Source organism: Pongo pygmaeus, chromosome 4, assembly GCF_028885625.2.
Source record: "Pongo pygmaeus isolate AG05252 chromosome 4, NHGRI_mPonPyg2-v2.0_pri, whole genome shotgun sequence".
In the NCBI taxonomy this organism is placed as follows: Eukaryota; Metazoa; Chordata; class Mammalia; order Primates; family Hominidae; genus Pongo; species Pongo pygmaeus.
In genome coordinates, this window is record NC_072377.2 from 59,648,843 (window position 1) to 59,663,956 (window position 15,114).

General features: G+C 39.9%; 1 long non-coding RNA gene across 1 annotated transcript; it reads left to right on the plus strand.

The window, feature by feature from the left end:
• Positions 1-1,575: 1,575 nt before the first annotated feature.
• LOC129036581 (uncharacterized) lies at positions 1,576-15,074 on the plus strand. The gene is made up of 4 exons (XR_008502603.1): positions 1,576-1,798; positions 3,453-3,726; positions 8,408-8,474; positions 14,971-15,074. It is a non-coding gene; the product is annotated as an uncharacterized LOC129036581 (long non-coding RNA).
• Positions 15,075-15,114: the final 40 nt, after the last annotated feature.

The window sequence follows — 15,114 nt, forward strand, 5'->3', positions numbered from 1 at the left end:
TTCTAGTTTTAAAAAATAGAAATAATCCTGGCTAACATGGTGAAACCCCGTCTCTACTAAAAAATACAAAAAATTAGCCAGGTGTGGTGGCAGGTGCCTGTAGTCCCAGCTACTCAGGAGGCTGAGGCAGGAGAATGGTGTGAACCTGGGAGGCAGAGCTTGCAGTGAGCCAAGATTGTGCCACTGCCCTCCAGCCTGGGTGACAGAGCGAGACTCCGTCTCAAAATAATAATAATAATAATAATAACTAAATAAATAAAAATAATAAAAATAAATAAATAAATAAAAAACAAGATGCAAAGTGGAGTTAATAGAAAACAGTTCTAGGAGATTACTGTTAAGACTCAGACTATGCACAGATGTTCAGTCCTTAGTAATTGGTGGCAACCTGGTGGAGAGGGAAGACCACAGGCTGTGGAGTTGGACCTGGGTTTGAAGATTGGCTTTGCATGCCTAGCAGGATGTAAGCTTGGCCCACTGACTTCACTTCTGAGCCTTGTTCTCCTTGTCTGTCAAGTGCAGGGGAAGGGTTAGTGAAATCTGTCTTATATTTTTATGGACACTAATGAGATTGGGAATGAAAACGAGATGCCCATAAGCATCAGTGCATCATAGGTACTTGGCCAGTGGTTCTCAAAGTGTGGTTCTCAGACCAGCTGTATCAAGACTATCTGGGAATTTATAAAGGAATGGAAATTCTCCAGGCCCAGCAATCAGCATACTAAAGCTTGAGAGCTGTGTTAGACTTTCTGGAATCTGATGAAGAAGGCAGGACAGATTTTGTTAGATGTATTACACAAGGGGCAGGCACCTGTGCACAAAAAGACCCCACAAAAATACAGAAAAAAAAACACAGAAGAGGTGCTTTTTGTTTTGCTCTCTGTGTGATAAGCTAATCTGATAAGTGAGAAGTCCTGTTCTTTCTATAACTGGGTAGGTAAGTCTAATTTGGAGGTCAAGTATTGAAGCTCATTGTAGCCACATGTCTAAGCCACCTCCTCCAATTTAGCTTCTATCAATAATAAAGTTAATATTTTGATCTATTTGTTTGATTCTTGCATTGAATCTACTTTTCAATTGGTTCTGGTAAGGGAGAGAAAAGGAGTTCTTTTAAAAATTATACTCTGTGGCCAGGCACGGTGGCTCACGCCTGTAATCCCAGCACTTTGGGAGGCCGAGGTGGGTGGATCATGAAGTCAGGAGATCGAGATCATCCTGGCTAACACGGTGAAACCCCGTCTCCACTAAAAATACAAAAAAATTAACCGAGTGTGGTGGCGGGTGCCTGTAGTCCCAGCTATTCGGGAGGCTGAGGCAGGAGAATGGCATGAACCCATGAGGCAGAGCTTGTAGTAAGCCGAGATCACGCCATTGCACTCCAGCCTGGGGGACAGAGCGAGACTCTATCTCAAAAAAAATAAAATAAAATAAAGCAATTATACTCTGTGATAGCCTCCAAAATTACCCCCTAATAATCCCAATTCAGGTATTCCCACCCTCCCTTGTGGTTCCAGAGTTAGTTTGTGTGACCAGTGCAATATGTCATTAGACATTAGGTCTCTCTGTCTCTCATAGATCACTCATTCTGGGGGCAGCCCTCTGGCATGTAATGAGCAGTCCTATGGAGAAGCCCATGTGACAGTAGCCATGCAAGTGACACTGGAAGTGAAGTCTGCAACTCCAGTCAAGCCTTTAGAAGACTGCAGCCCTGGCTGACAGCTTCACAGCAAACTCGTGAGAGACCCTCAGCTTGAACAATGCAGCTAACCTGTTCCTGGGTTCCTGGTCCTCAAGAACTGTATGAGATGAAAAAAAGGTTTGTTTTTTTAAGCTACCAAGTTTTGGGATAATTTGTTATTCTAATATATTTTTTAATACCTGGAAGTAAGGTGCTACCATAATAAATACCTAAAATGTAGGCACAGCTAGGAAACTAGACAGTGGAGGTAGCTGGAAAGAATTTAAGAAGCATAGCAGTGAAAGTCTCAAGAGCCTTGAACAAAATATTAGAAAAACTTTGGACTTTGACCAGGCTGCTGGTGGAGGTTTAAAAGAAAGTGAGAAAAATCTTGTTGAAAACAGAACAGGGAATCCTTACTATGGAGTGGCATAAATCTTAGCAATATTGTTGTCTGCAATAATGTGGGTGGTGGGAATGTGCCTGGTAAACTGGGTGATCTAATTTGCTATTCATAAAGACATAAAGATTCCCAGGTTTACAGATGGTGAAAAATACTAAATTAAGAAATGGCTGAAGGACAGAGGTCAAATCCTGAGCACCATCATGAAAACATAATCCAAAGATGAAGCTGAGGTGTGACTATAAATCCTTTGTTATGACCTCAGAAAGATCAAAAGTGGTGCCTCAGAGTACCAGTTTAGTCACACAAAGGCCCTCTAAAGTTTTTAAGGCTGTGACTCACAGATTCTTTCAAAAACAGAGCTCCTAAGAAGCTTAAGAGCGTAGTTTCTCAGCAGAATCACAAGGTGGGAAAGGGATTATCTCAAAAAGATTTTTGGGCGTGACTTTTGTCTAATGGAATGGACCCTCAAAAATTCATAGGAGACTCACAAATTTTTTAAAAGAATTATATTAGTAGAAACATTGCCAACTAGAACTCAAAGGGAGAGAGACAGTATAAAATGGAAAAAGGCCTTTGTACTCACTTTGCCCCTGTTTCACTGCAGGCTAAGAAAAAATTTCAGCTGCATACATGTACTAACTTCCGTGAAAAAGAAAGAACAGCCAAGCATGGCGACTCACTCCTGTAACCCCAGCACTTTGGGAGGACAAGGTGGGAAGACCACTTGAGCCCAGGAGTTTGAATCAGCCTGGGCAACACAGCAAGACTCTGTCTCTTTATAAAAAAGGATGACTCGGAAGGGGAAGCTAAGAGCCTCAGAGAATAACTCATGCGTACAAATAGGACTAAATCCTAAGGCGATTCCAACATTTGCCTGGCTGGATTTCAGAGCTGCTATGGGGACATAGCAGTGTGTCCAGTACCTTCCCTTTTTGACTATTAATGCATATAGTGTTTATTCCTGTTCCAACATTGTGTGTTTGGGGTGTGTGTGTGTGTGTGTGTGTCTATGTGTGTGCGTGTTAGTTTCAGATTGAGAGGAATTATACCCAAGGAGCTAGAGTTAAGAAATTATACCTAAGGAACCTCTTGTGTACCTGGTCCTGATTTAAATGACAAGACTCTAGACTTTGAGTTGATGCTGTAATGAGACAAGAATTTTAGAAGTGTTGAGATGGAGTGGACGTGTTTTGTATGTTGGAGGGACTTGATTCATTGGAGCCTAGAAGGCAGACTATGGTAGCCAGCCCCCAAGATTTTCTCCTCCTGGTATTCATACCCTTGTATAATTCCCCTCCCACATTGTACCAGAATTTATCTGTGTGACAGAATATGGCAGAAGTAATGATATGTCACTTCTGAGATTAGGTTATAAAAGACATCGTGGCTACCATCTCTCATCACTCACTCAAAGGGAAGCCAACCACCATGCAAGGAGACAATGAGAATCTCGGGTGATGAGGACCTGAGACCTGTTGTCAATCACGTGAATAAGCTTGGGAGCAGATTCTCCAGCCCCAGTCAAGCCTTAGAAGACTTCAGCCCTAGGTGACAGTTTGATGATAATCTCGTGAGGCAGAACCACCCAGCTAAGCCACTCCTGGATTCCTGACCCTGACCCTGACCCTAGAAACAGTGTGAGGTAATAAATGTTGTTTTCAGCTCTTAAATTTGGGGGTAGTTTTTTTAGGCAGCCATCAATAATTAATACACACCTCTAATGTATTTGTACTTACATCACATACCGTGGGATCTCACAAAAGAGCAATTTTAAAGCTTGCTTGGATAGCCGATATCTTTATTTTCAGAACATATTCTTCATGCATAAAGAAGCAAAGACTCTTTCCTTCAGTATAATCCTTTTAATAGAAGGGAAAACTTAAGTCTGGCAGTATTCCTAATATATGTTTTTCACACTTTTTCTTTATTTTAGGCAATTCTAAATAGACAAAATCAACTTGAGCGTGTTCTTGGATTTAATTTAGAAACAACCCCAGTTAAGCTTTTCATAAAACTTTTAAATTGGGCTGGCTTTTATTTTAGGAATATGAATGTTCTTGGAATTCTTCCAAATCTCTAAGCAATAATCTTTTACGCAATCCCCTTTATTTTTTTCTGAAAAAAGAGCCTAGGTAGTTCTTTTAAGGTTTACTTTTTTTGTAAAGGTATCTTTAAAACATCCAGATGCCTCTAGACATTGAAGATAGAACGAATCACTCACAACTTCTATCTGCCTATGTTTCATCTATTTTTCTATGCTGTTGTGTGAATTTTGACGTTTTATTTAGTCAAGAATAGTGGTGAAAAACCAATGAATTTTTAAATGATTCAACTCTAACATTTCCCACATTCTCCTTCCACAAAGTAAATACACAGTAATTATCATTCATCGTTACCTTCTCCATCTCACAACTGCCTTTCACCCCTCAAGTTATTGTGCATTTCACATTGTTTTTTCTACGTAGGACTAATTTGTCCAATCAACTGGACATCTGTTTTTCTTCCCCTTTTTTGAAAACAGCCTGCTTCTATGTTTTCAGAACCTTCCTTTCTAGAACATGTAAGAACTTGTTCTCAGACTACTTGTAAGCAAGACACTCTCTCTGAGGTTACAAGTCTGGAAGCACTTTCTGAGAACAATTAAAAGATCTGTCTGCCTATTAGGGCGTTCCATGGGAATGTTACACTGTTTGGAAGAAAGCTTTGTGTAGGCAACAGTCACTTCTACATAGACAATACAAATGGCACCAAATGGCACTTCATTTACTAACATTATATGTCTAGATGATTGACTGCCCTTGGAAAAATATATATGGAGTGAGGCAAGCTTTTTAAAACCTAAATAACTCTGAAGATCTCTTACTTGGTCTGTAAATTTTCTACTCTTATAGCTCATGCATTTTCACAGGAAACAAAAGCCCTTAAGGGCCAAATTTCCACAACAAAACAGTGAATCCTTTCAGGATATAATCCTTCAATTCTTTCCTAAGTACATTTAGATAATTTTTTTTCTTTTTTTTTTTTTTTTTTGAGATGGAGTTTCACTCTTGTTGCCCAGGCTGGAGTGCAATGGCGCAATCTCGGCTCGCTGCAACCTCCGCCTCCCGGGTTCAAGCGATTCTCCTGCCTCAGCCTCCCAAGTAGCTGGAATTACAGGCATGTGCCACCACACCTGCCTAATTTTTGTATTTTTAGTAGAGATGGGTTTTCACCATGTTGGCCAGGCTGGTTTTGAACTCTGGAACTCAGGTGATCTGCCTGCCTTGGCCTCCCAAAGTGCTGGGATTACAGGGGTGAGCCACCGTGCCCAGCCCTTTTAGATAATTTTTGAATCAGGAAATATATGATGGTGATGACCACATGTGACACCCCAGCCATGAATAAGTTCTTGGCCTTTCTTTTGACTTTAGCCTCATTCCTCCCTTTATTTTGTTTTTCCTACTTTCTTCACCTACTTCTCTGTTTCTCTGTTTCCCTTTTCGGCATCATGTCATGATGCCGTAAAGGAATCTCCTTGGGATCTGGTGCTGGATGCAGTCTAGGGGGTGCCCTTTGTCACAAGAGGCTGAGTGGAAAGGAAAGGGGCCATAAGCAGGCTGGTCAGTTCCCAGGCAACCAGGGAGGAAAGACAGGGTAGGAATCTGAGGAGCCTCACCAGGGAAGCCCCAGGCCGTGGGTCCCAGCAGTTTGCCTTGAGCCTCAAGAGAGCTCCCATGAGGAGAGCTAGATCCAAAGCTCCACTTTCCTTTCAGTGCTGTGTTTTTAAACTCTCCTCATGTCTGATTAAATGTATATGGGCAGCCATATTGGAGAGGAACTAAAGGGCTCTAGGAGTTTCTCACTAGGTTCCTTTTGTACCTCTTTTCACTAGCAGAAGTGTCTGCTATGGGTAGGATTCCCTCTAGGGTTCCCTTTGACCTAGCTTCTGCAGCCAGAAGCACTGAGGAGGGCACTGGGATAATGGGACTGACCCTGAGGCCCTGATCACAGGACTCCTAAGTAGGAGTTCCTCTGAAGAGATATGCTAGGCCCTGGTTTATCAAACCAGCAATGGGATATCTGGAAAAGCTGCTGGGGGGCTGCCAGAACTGCTTCTCAACATACCGTGTGTTAACCTGCATTAACACTGCGCAAAGCAGGAACTTAGAGTTTTCTGAGCTTGGCTCAGTTTGTCTATAACAACCAGGCTGAGGTTTCAGGAGTGGCTCCATTTGGGGTTTAACCTGCAGACCAGAGGAGGGAGCAATGAAAGACTAGTTGTGTTTCTGTGGTCTGGAAGAGGAGGTGAAGAGAGCGCAGGATAAATAACTGAGTGTGCATGTCAAAATATCTGCAGACTGCTCAGCTTGGTTGCTGTTGAGCTCCCTAATTCAGCAGCAGCAGGTCGAGGACCGACACTTATCCTCGGATAATAATAGCTACTATTTATTCAGTCCTCCCATGTGCTAGATGACATATTAGGTGCTTTATGTATACAACTTTAGCAATCCTTTAAGAGAGGTGATATTCCCATTTGTCAAATTTTAGAAAGCTAGTTAGATAGTCCAGAGAAGATTAGTGGTTTGTTCAATATTAGGCTTCTAATAAGTGGCCAAAATTTTAACTTTGGTACACAGTTATCTTTGCTATGACATCATATGCATTCCTAAAAAAAAAAAAAAACAAAAAAACAATAACACTCTTCAGTTAGCAATATAGTATACTTAAAATAATAGGGCTTATGAGAAAAATGAGGTTGTTGTTAGAATTAGGAAGTGAAAAACCTGAGAGTGTGATACAAATAGAAATACTAGCATGGCTGAATCTCTGTAAACATTTGCCTTTAGCATCACAGACAGCCCTTTGCAGCCTTATATCCTGGGGCTCAGGCTTCTTGTAGGTCCTTGGGGCATTCACTGCCAATAGAGAACATAGGCATCGACATTAGAATTCTGATCTAGGGTTTCAGTACAGAGGGATGTCTCTTCAAAGCATCTTCAACTGCACTCACAGCTTCACCAGATAGTTTAATATAATAGAAAACTTAGTGGCTGGTTTAATGGCTTCAAGAATCACTACCTCATTGAAGGTCTTCACTGTATGGATATACAGGTTTTTCCCTAACGTACTCATATATTTCTTAGATTTTCTTCCTCTCAGTAAGAAAATTTACCCTGATCACCTCAAATGATGGGTTGGCAAAAATCGCATATTCACCACCACAACTTTTGCATCATGATCTTCAGTCCCCAGTTTACCCGTCACTTACGAGATACTGTTGCATGAAAGGAAAGAAATGCTGCTTCAGATAGAACCAGACTGTTTTAGAGCCCATGTGATTTCTTTTGTGTTCTAAAGAGTCCTCATTGGCCTTGAGGGAAGTTTAGACTGGCTGCAGCATTGCTAACTGATAGACTATTTTTTCTCCCCACGCAACCACCAAGGCATGATGCTACTCAACAAAATGTACAGTGATTTTTTTCATTTCATGTAATACTGAGCCTATGTTAAGATTTTGTGATAGTCAGGCCAGGCGTGGTGGCTCACGCCTCTAATCCCAGCACTTTGAGAGGCCGAGGTGGGCGGATCACGAGGTCAGGAGATCAAGACCATCCTGGCAAACACTGTAAAACCCCGTCTCTACTAAAAATACAAAAAAATTAGCCGGGTGTGGTGGTGGGTGCCTGTAGTCCCAGCTACTTGGGAGGCTGACGCAGGAGAATGGCATGAACCTGGGGGGCGGAGCTTGCAGGGAGCGGAGATCGCGCCACTGCACTCCAGTCTGGGCAACAGAGTGAGACTCCGTCTCAAAAAAAAAAAGATTTTATGATAGTCTCAAATGCTTTTTACAGCTGGTTTGTTCAAAGTAGGATCCAAATATGGCCTAAATATTACATTTGATTATTATATCTGCTGTGTATTTTATTCTATACCCTTCTGCTGTTTTTTAATACAGTTGATTTGTTGGAGAAGTCCATTCTTCATACCACAGAGTGTTCCATATTTGAATTTGGCTGATTGCTTTCTCACGATGGTTTTAAAAAGTAGTTCCTTTATTCCTCATATTTCCTATAAACTTATTGTTAGATCTCAAAACACGTTCAATTTGGTACGAATACTTTGTAAGTGGAGCGTTATAGTTCCTATGGCATTGTATCTTGAAATGTAATGTCAAGGCCTGTCTAACTTGAGTGATGCTAAAATTGATGAGTGTATTAGGAAGTGGCAGCTGGATCTCTCCATTACAATATTTATCAACCATTGATTGTCCTAGATCCATAGTATCCCACTGAAATTGAAAGACAGCGATTTTCTAAGCCTATCATTTCTTCTGCGTTTGCTAGCTGGAATTCTGTGAAGCACATGACCTCAAGTCTTTGGATAAATGGAAACGCAGCTTATGCAGGAGAGGTAAAATGTTGATTCTTTTCTTTTATTAATTTTGAGAGTAGGCCAGGAACAGTGGCTCCCGCCTGTAATCCCAGCACTTTGGGAGGCCGAGGCAGGCGGATCACTTGAGGTCAGGAGTTTGAGACCAGCCTGGCCAACATGGTGAAACCCCATCTCTACTAAAAATACAAAATTGGCTGGGCGTGGTGGCGCACACCTGTAATCCCAGCTACCCAGGAGGCTGAGGCAGGAGAATCGCTTGAACCCAGGAGGCAGAGGTTGCAGTGAGCTGAGATCACACTCTACTGCATGCTAACCTGTGCAACAGAGGGAGACTTCATCTCAAAACAAACACAAAAAAAATTGAGAGTAGAGTTGGTGCCCTAGCCAACTCAGATGGTGACCAATGCATTGATCCCTGAGTATTGTTGTGAACTACTGAATTTTTATATATTTATGTTTCAAGCAGTGATATTGTTCCTTTTGGCTTGAATTGTCACAACTTTGCCAGCAGAAGCCTTTTCAGTTTAGGTCCTGTGTACTTTTGACATGACCTCTATAAAGCTTGATTATTTCCCTGCTTTCTGGCAGAAAATTATGTCTCACTCATTTTGTAAATGTCCTGATGTGGACCTAAAATCAACTATTTCTCAAAAGGTATTTCTTTTAGTGGAGAATGATATTTAAAAATCACAATTCAGGCACTAAAGGGGATTTTACTCTTGAACAAGAGCTGATTGCAATCACATAGGTTTTTCTTGGTGCCATTTCAATTTTCTAGCTGTGCACTAATAGTTATAAATTTTTTTCCTGCAATTTCTTTGAGAGAAAATATCATTATTGCAAATATAAAACTTGGTATTCTTGACTCCATTTTTCCTTAGGAAAAATTTTTTTCTGCTTCTTTGATAACATAAATATTCTTTAGAAATAAAACTAGTTTAGCCAAATGAGTACAGAAGTGAACGGGTAGCAAGTACTAGGGAACTACCCTAGGTATTTCAAAATGCTCAACTACAAGGTTTTGGACTCAGGAGCTATGCTTCAAAATTTGTTTCTGTTTTCGAGTATTAACAAATTTAAAAGCATAAACATTTGTTCATTTTTTGGTTGGAACCTTAATGTTTTCCATTTTGTAGATTATTTTAGGTATATGGATATTAACTATTTTGTTTCTGTCCTTGGTTCAGAAATCTGTTCATTTTATTTGTGGCTGTCTTTTGCAATTCTTTAAATTAACACATGAAAAGAGATCCAATTCCAACTTTATTAGTAGCCAAATGATATGCAAATTAAAACAAGAATATTTTTATTACAACAAATTAGCAAAGACCTAAAAAATTATACTCCATTCCAGGAAGTTTTAAATGACAGTCTCACTTTTTATGCATGCCCTGCTATCAAGTTTCTGGGTTTTGGGTTTTTTTTCTACTCGATGTGTCTCCCATTTTCTCCCTTCCTTAATTACAGTATCAGGGTCCCCCTCACCATGCCCTCTATTCTGACCTGCCAGGGTTGAGCAGACACAAAGATGCCCAGCATAAAATTCAGGGGCCCATGAATTATTCTCTGTAAAGGGCCAGATGGTAAATATTTCAACCTGTGAGAGCTAAGCAGCAAAATCAAGATATTATGTAGGTGCTAAGAGTACAGTAGCTCACGCCTATAATCCCAGCATTTTGGGAGGCTGAGGCAGGAGGATTTCTTGAGCTCAGGAGTTTGAGACTAGCCTGAGCAACATAGTGAAACACCATCTCTCTCTCTCTTAAAAAAAAAAAAAAAGGTAGCTTGTGCCTATAGTACCAGCTACTCAGGAGGCTGAGGCAGGAGGATCACTTCAGCCCAGGAGGTTGAGGCTGCAGTGAGCCATGATCATGCTATTGTATTCCAGCCTGGGCAACAAAGTAAGACCCTATCTCAAAAAATAAATAAAAAATAAAAATAAAATGTAACCATTAAAGATGTAAAAATCTACTTTTAGGTTGGGGAGCTGTACCAAAATAGGCAGCAGGCTATATACAGTTACCAACCCCTGGCTTAGATACTCCTACCAGAAAGGACTTATTGCCCAGCTGAGAGAAGGAGTATTATCTAACAGCCCCCAGCAATGAGTTTCATCACGGCCCACTCCTCAACCCACCCTGCCTCTCCTCTAAACCCATTCCACCTCTCCCAGTCAATGACTGAGCGAGGCCTGGTCTGCCGACAGCCAGCAAGGAAAAGCAACCTGAGTCCTATAGCTGTAAGGAATGACATTCTGCCAACGATCAGAATGAACTAGAAAGTGGATTCTTCCCCAGAGTCTCAAAATAAGAGTCCAGCTCATACCTTGACTTGGGCTTTCTAAGCAGAGAACCAGCAAATTAACCCGGATTTCTGAAGTATAGACCTATGAGATAGTAAATGGGAGTTATTTTTAGCTGCAAAGTTTGCAGTAATTTGTTATACAGCAATAGAAAATTAATAAACTGGGAATTGTAGTTTGCAGAGGATAGCCCCTGTAACATGGAACAGACAGGGGAAAGACAATAAATGGATCTGGGAGCAAATAAGCCAATGGCTAGACAGACCTTGTCACAACTTTGTTTTGTACATCCTTTAGCCTAGATGTTTTTGGCATATATGGCTCACTCTATGTTGTCTCAATGAGTAAAGAGATTTATTTGTGATGATCACTGGGATGTTAGGGATTTCGGCTAATTATTGTTAGTTTTATTGGAGAAAGATTTTGTTAATTGGTGAATGGCCATGTGAGCCTTTTCTTTCTGTCTGATTCTCTCCCCTCTGCTGTGGTGTTTGCAATTGAGGAACAGCTACTAAAAGGCGGCAGCTGCAGAGAAAGCCCAGAGCCATACAGATGAGGCTAGGAACCTGACTAGCACTGAGTATCTGAAAGAGAGCTTGGCGAAAGGCTGTTACTACATGTAGCAGATACCTGTGACTGCATATAGGGAGTGAAGGAGACAGCCAAAAGTGCACTTGAGGATAACAAATGGCCAGCCCCTACGTGATCACTCATGAAAATCCAACAGAACCCAGAAGTCTCACTTAGCTTTAAAAAATTCATTATTTTTTTCAGACAGAAGCACTTAGGGAAGCAAAATGGCTTATTTCAGCATGAGAAAGCAATGTAACAGTACAGCTAAGCTTTGAGGGTCTCCTGATCAAAGATTTGTGAGACTAATAGCTTACACAGGAAAGAGATGATAGCCCTTTTGAATGCCTTCTGAGTGCTCTTACGAGATGCACAATCTAATTGTGGTGTAAATACCAGCTATTGATGGTGGGTTTTGTTCATTGGGTTTGTGCTACCACAGTACCAGAGGTCTGTATCTATTAGTGCTAGCAATGTATGGATGACCAGGGCTGGTCCAGACATCTCTGCAGCAATAATAAAAGGTAAGAAGATGCAGACAAAGCTGAATTTATTGCGTTTGAGAAGATATAGAATTCAATTTCCCTGATAACCAAGCTTAATTGCACAGAATTATGAGATCTCATTAATGAAACCCAATATAGACAGTTTATATTAGTAATGGCATTACATTGTTCATCTAATTTCAGAGTAAGGAATTAAAGGGGGCCAAATTAGGGATAATTCTGCTTTTACATAACACCTGTAGTCAGGAAAAATAAATAGCTCCCGTTATTAAACTAAAGCTTTTATATACAAAAGAATGCTAGATAATAAATGTAGAAATAATGATGGAAATAGAAAATATTTTTGCAAGACATTATGAAATAATCAATCCAAACAAGGATCAATAATGAATGCTAAAACTGTTAGTTGAACAGTCAACAGAGAACCAGATATTCAAAAAGCACCAAAGTATCACCCTTAAAATAACAAGTAATTTGCTATTACTTGTTAATAGCAAATGGAGGAAAAAGTACCCTTTACCATGGAGAAATATGGCTATTATCACTACGTAACTTACTATCTGATTGTCCCACTATTAATGATGCTGTGTGACTTCTGAGGTAATGCTTTATAAATTATATGACAGCACCTGTCAATAATGTTTAAGAGATAATGTTTAAAATGGAAATGGAATCTAAAGGCTGGATTAGATTCAAGTTAAAGGAAATACAAAGCAGAGAAGAACAAATTAAGGTACACTTGAACACATTCAGAATATGGGACAGAATAAGACAACTGTTATGGTCTCAAAAAAAAAAAGTTAATGACAAGGAAAAAAGGAAGAGGTGCTAGGTTAAGGGACTAAACAGGCAAAACCAATTCAACATGGGATTCTTGAGTGGATTTTGGTTTTTAAAAAAAACTTTAAAAACACTTTGGGTTAATGGTGAATTTTGAATATGGAATATTCAAATATCAGGCAGGGTCCTCGCAGGTAACTGATGGCAAACTCAAAAGAACTTAATCACGAATCAGTTAAAGAAGGGACTATTGAGGGATGTAGGCAGAGCTAATGGAATCAACAGGGGGTGCTGAGGCACCCAGGGCGCAGCAGGGAAGCCATCACCAACTGCTGTTAGACCTGAAGGAGCAGGCATGGGGGCAGTTATGAGGGTCCAGTCACAGCTGGAGCTGCTGAACAGAGCACAGCTTCACAAGGGATACAGTGGCAGATGCAGCCAGTACCGGACCAGGAACTCAGCAGGGAGGAGCAGAGAGAGTATCCCAGCTGCTCTCCCACCCTCTGATCTCTTGCCGGTGCTTCCCATTGGCCTCTGATGTCTTGTAGGTGCCTCCAGTTGGCTGACCCCAGTTGGAGTCCTGGCCACCCATGGCAGTCTGTAGAAATCAGCCTTTTGGAGCTTGGAGCAAAACAAAGAAAAGTGGAGAATGCATCTGGAGGTGGGAGGCAAAGGGAGAATAAAGCACGACGAGTACAGAGTAGATTAGAGAATTACTGTTAATTGTTAGATGTAATAGTTGTCTTGTGAGATCAGAGAAGGCTCAGTGTTTCGTTTTTTTTTTAGATGTACGTTGAACATTAAGGAATAAAATGTCATAATGCCTCATTCATTCTGAACTGATTCAGCAAGATAGATAGATAAGTAGGTAGGTAGACTAGATATACAAAGCATATATAGACACAAGCTTTTTTCTTATTTATTGCTACCAACTTCATGCATCCAGCCTCCAATCGTGTCATGCCTAAAGAAACAATCTCTGCCCCCGTTTCTCAGACCCAGTACCTGGCACATGATAAATGATAAAAAATAAGTTCTGACCCATGCATCCCTTTTTCAGTGGAAATTATACTTCTTGGCTGCCGCCTACACACTTCTATCATAAAGAAATTTATATTGTTATATTTTTTCACCACAAGAAAAATTATCAGGTTTAAAGAGGGGGATTAACTAATGATAAAGGTATAAACAGTGCAAGAAGACTTAGTCATCCTTAGTGTGTGTGTGTGGCTAACAACAGAGCATTAAAATAAGTGAGGTAGAAACAGATAAAAGTGCGAGGAGAAATAGATAAATCCAGTATCATAGCTGGAGACTCCAACACTCCTTAATCAGAAATGGACAGATCCAGCAGGCAGGAAATCAGTGAGGACATAGCTGAACTCAGTAGCAGTACCAATCAACTAGATATGAGTGATATCTGTAGACTGCTTCATCCAACAGCAGTACTTTACACATTCTTCTCAAGCTCACATGGAACATTCACCATAATACACCACATTCCAGGCCATAAAATGCACCTTAACAATTTAAAAGACTAGAAATCACACATTTGCTTTCAGAGCATGTTGTAATTAAACTAGAAATCAATAACAGAAAGATAGAGGCCTCAGCTCCTGCTTAGGAAAAAATAATAAAAGAAGGATAGCTAGAAAATCCCAAATACTTGGAGATTAAGAAACACTCTTCTAAATAATATATGGATAAGAAAAAGAAATCTCAAGAGAACTTAAAAAATGTTTCAAACTAAATGAAAATGATAATACAACTCATTAAAATTTGCATAATGCAGCAAAAACAGTACTTAGAAGGAAATCTATAGTATTGAATACATAAACTAGAAAGGAAGAAAGATCTATAATAATCTAAACTTCTATTTTAGAAAACTTAAAAAAAAGAGCAAACCAAATGCCAAATAAGGAGAAGAAAAGACAATGAAAAATTAGAGCAGAAATCAGTGAAATGGAAAATAGGAAATTAATAGACAAAATCAAAAGTTAGTTCTTTAAAAAGAATATTAAAATTGGTTACTCTCTAGGCCAACAAATTAGAGTTGTCCCATGATATCCCTGGGGAATTGTTCCAGGACCCTCCATGGATACCAAAATTTATGGATGCTCAAATCTCTTACATAAAATGGCACAGTATTTACATATAGCCTACACACATCTTCTCTCATGCTTTAAATCATCTCTAGATTACTTTTAATACCTAACACAATGTAAATGCTATGTAAATAATTGTTACAATGTACTGTTTTAAAATTTGTATTATTTTATTCTATTTTTATTTTTGCTTTTCAAAAAATACTTTTGATCCATGGTTGGTTGATTTTATGAATGGGGAACCCATGAAGATGGGAGGCTGGCTGTACTAATATCAGAAGTGGAAGAGGAGAGACATCACTAGAGATCCCATGGATATTGAAAGGATAATAAAGGAGTATTATGAGCATTGTTATATTTTGTGTCACCTATAAGCTGTAAATTCCTACATAGCA